We start from the raw sequence: 4,051 nt of genomic DNA on the forward strand, positions 1-4,051 counted from the left end.
CATTGTGATGCCCCCAGATATGGTTTTCTTTTTTTAAAATTCCCCTGGCTGTTTGGGGTCTTTTCTGATTCCACACGAATCTTAAAATAATTTGTTCTAAGTCTCTGAAGAAAGTCCATGGTACTCTGCGCCTTTTGATGGGGTCATTAAGCCCATTCACGTTCAGAGTTACTATTGACAGATATGAGTTTAGTGTCATCATGATATCTATTTAGTCCTTGTTTTTGTGGATTGTTCCACTGAACTTCTTCTTAAAGGGGAGTTTTAAGAGTCCCCCTTAAAATTTCTTGCAGAGCTGGTTTGGAGGTCACATATTCTTTCAGTTCCTGCCTGTCTTGGAAGCTCTTTATCTCTCCTTCCATTTTGAATGAGAGCCTTGCTGGATAAAGTATTCTTGGTTGCATGTTCTTCTCATTTAGGACCCTGAATATATCCTGCCAGCCCTTTCTGGCCTGCCACGTCTCTGTGGAGAGGTCTGCTGTTACCCTAATATTCCTCCCCATGAAAGTCAGGGACTTCTTGTCTCTTGCTGCTTTAAGGATCTTCTCTTTATCTTTGGAATTTGCAAGCTTCACTATTAGATGTCGAGGTGTTGAACGGTTTTTATTGATTTTAGGGGGGGATCTCTCTATTTCCTGGATCTGAATGCCTGTTTCCCTTCCCAGATTGGGAAAGTTTTCAGCTAGGATTTGTTCAAATACATATTCTGGCCCTCTGTCCCTTTCGGCGCCCTCGGGAACCCCAATTAAACGTAGGTTTTTCTTCCTTAGGTTGTCATTTATTTCCCTTAATCTGTCTTCATGGTCCCTTAATTGTTTATCTCTTTTTTCCTCAGTTTCCCTCTTTGCCATTAACTTGTCTTCTATGTCACTCACTCGTTCTTCCACCTCGTTAACCCTCGTCGTTAGGACTTCTAGTTTGGATTGCATCTCATTCAATTGATTTTTAATTTCTGCCTGATTGGATCTAAATTCTGCAGTCATGAAGTCTCGTGAGTCCTTAATGCTTTTTTCTAGAGCCACCAGTAGCTGTAGAATAGTGCTTCTGAATTGGCTTTCTGACATTGAAGTGTAATCCAGATTTTGTAACGCTGTGGGAGAGAGGGCTGTTTCTGATTCTTTCTTTTGAGGTGAGGTTTTCCTTCTAGTCATTTTGCTCAGTGCAGAGTGGCCAAAAACAAGTTGTATTGGAACACGGGGGAGTATCACTGGTCCGTCTAGCTGGTCTTCTGGGGGAGGGGCCTGCTGTGCTGATTTTCAGGTGTTAGCACTTGGGGGAGCTGCTCTGCCCCTGCCTGCTGCAGGGCTCAGCGGGGGTTGTTTACCCCGTGGGGCCCCAGGAGGAACAGCCGCAGTTGCTATGGCAACTCTGGAAGCCTGGATTCAGCCTCCGCAGGAACTACGGGGCTCGGGGCTCTCGGTTCTCCGTCTGCAGGGCCTGGAGGCTCCGGGGCGGGGCCGCTGATCTGCTCAGCTCGGGGCAGGAGTGTCCTTGCTGTCCTGGGCCCTCCCGGCCTCTGCCTGTCCCGGGGGAGGCCGGATCCTGGGCTGTGTCCCGGCGCCCTGTGCTCCGGGGCCTGCGCTGTTGGATTTGCGCTCCCGCCCTGCAGCTCCCTCCCTGGAGCCGCTCCCGAGCCCCTCCGAGCTGCTCCGGTCCCGCTGTGCGCGCTGCAGCCCTTAGGGAGCTCGGAGCACTCTCCTGCGCTCGCAGGTGTCTGTTAGTGTCCCAGGGAGCCTGAGGGCATCCCCGCTCTCCTGGGTCCTGCTCCAACTCCCTGCGAGCCCCTTTCCGCCCGCCCGGGAAGGTTGGTGCAGCTCCTGCTCCTCCGGGACGGGGCTCTCCTGTCCTGGGGACACTCGCCCCGGCCTCAGCCCGGCTCCTCGTGGGGCCCCTCCCCCTCGGAGGCCTTTTGTTCCTTTATTTCCTTTTCCCCGTCTTCCTACCTTGATAGAAGCGCGAACTCTTCTCACTGTAGCGTCCCAGCTGGTCTCTCTTTACATCTCAGGCCGAATTCGTAGATTTTCAGGATGATTTGAAGGTTATCTAGGTAATTTGGTGGGGACAGGTGATTTGGGGACCCTGCTCTTCCGCCATCTTGCCCCTCCCCCGAAATGTTGGTTTTAATGTATACCTCATAATTTAGAATTTAATTAGGTTACCACTTTTGATACCACCTAAATATAATACATTGACCCAATATAGAAAGTTGGGTCAATGTTAGAAATGAAGATTCACAGTTTACCTTCCCAGGCTTGTTATTAACATTTCACATTTATGCTCTTAGCTTTCATTTGTATGCCTCACAGATGAATTTAAATTTAATTAAATTTAAGTTTAATTCCACTACAGCATGTTAATTAGGTAGTTTTCCCAAATCTGAGAACATCAATGCTAATCTAGTTGTGATGTTCTGAGGCTCACAGCTTAAATCCATTATAACATCATGGAATCCACAGCTCAGCATTGTGGAGAAAGGCTTCAGAGAAGAGCTTCTTTGTTACTGTAACAATCCAATTAAGGGACCATTTCAGGAGTTGTTGGAAGGTGGGTTATTCTGTAGTAACTATGCTTCAATTGCCGTGCAGTACGTCCAGAAACAATCCATTTCAACTTCTGAACATTGGGTTTGGAACACTTGTTTGATGAATATTCAGCTAAACACTTGGATACAAGTTCTTGCCAGAAGGTCAAATCTCTGCCATTTATCTTGGAATGTGTCTGAAGACATTCTATTCCTTCAGTTAACTCTACAAACTTCTGTGCTTGGATCTCCAGTGCAATGATAGACAATGCCAACACAGAAGGCTTTGCTTTCGAAAATATGATCCTGCAGTGGCATGCCTTAAGTTGAACTTCTAGTCTTTCAAAATTAAGGCTATTCTTCCTTTCAATTGGTAAGTTCTCTTGAATGAGTGAGTAGTAGAGTTGCAGAAATTGAAAGGCAGTAGTAGCTTTGACTTTTCAACACACTTTCTCCAATATAATCTTTTCCATTCTCATCAAGTCTGAAACCGTGAACCTATACTGGCTTATTCGGATCAAGTCAGTTGTCAGTGGGACATTCCTTTCCTCTTCTACTGATTTAACAGCCAAATAGAAGCAGCTCAGCCCAACACAGCCAAGGTGCTTGGGCTGTACCTTCATTTTGGACAGGAATCTGTCCAGTAAATTCACAGCTAGAGAAAATGTCTCCGTGTCAAAGCCAAAGAACTGAGTTAGACTAAGAAGATCTTTTACTTCAAAGTCCCTTAGTCTTGCAGTCATTCTGAGGCCATTATCGTGTGCAGATTCAATTAGTCTCAAGCTGCAGACCTTTGGCTGACATCTGGACTCCTGTTCCAATAGGGCATTCAGCTGGTGTAGCAATTTCTGAGATTCAGTTGTCAGTACTTCTATCATCTTGACCATGACTGCAGCTCCTCAGCGGTAGCTACCCTCCCTGGGCCTGCTCTCACCTCACCCCATGATAACAGATCCGATAGGCCCACAAGGCGAGGGGACTTGCGGGGAAGGGGAGCCATCCTGGGTGGAGGTCTCCGCAGTGCTGCCCACATGACACTGCCCACCACAGGATCAGTTCGGAGCCCAAATCCCTCTGATCTTAACATGCATTTTCTGTCTGGATGATATCCATTGTTGAAGTAGGATAATGAAGTCCTTTACTGTTATTGTATATTACTGTCTATTCTTTTAGGTCTGTTAATATTTGCTTTCTATATCTAGGTTCTCCTGTGTTGAGTGCATAAATATTTATGAATATTTTATCCTCTTGTTGGATTGACCCCTTTATCATGATATAATAACCTTTATTGACTCTTATTTCAGTTTTTGGCTAAAGTATGTTTTGCCAGGTACAAGTATAGCTATCTCTGCTTTCTTTTGGTTTCCATTTGCTTGGACTATTTTTGTTTTCCTTTCCTTCACTTTCAGTTTATGTGTGTCCTTAAAGATGAAGTGAGTCTCTTGTAGGCAGCCCATAGTGGGTCTTGCTTGTTTTTATTTAAATCCATTCATAACTTTTGATTGGATAATTTAGTCCATTTACATTTAA

General features: G+C 45.6%; 1 pseudogene; it reads right to left on the minus strand.

Annotated features, from left to right (window-relative positions):
* Positions 1-2,514: 2,514 nt before the first annotated feature.
* LOC129509811 (cyclin-G1-like) lies at positions 2,515-3,399 on the minus strand (annotated as a pseudogene).
* Positions 3,400-4,051: the final 652 nt, after the last annotated feature.

This window comes from Nyctereutes procyonoides, unplaced genomic scaffold (genome assembly GCF_905146905.1).
Source record: "Nyctereutes procyonoides isolate TBG_1078 unplaced genomic scaffold, NYPRO_anot_genome, whole genome shotgun sequence".
NCBI lineage: Eukaryota > Metazoa > Chordata > Mammalia > Carnivora > Canidae > Nyctereutes > Nyctereutes procyonoides.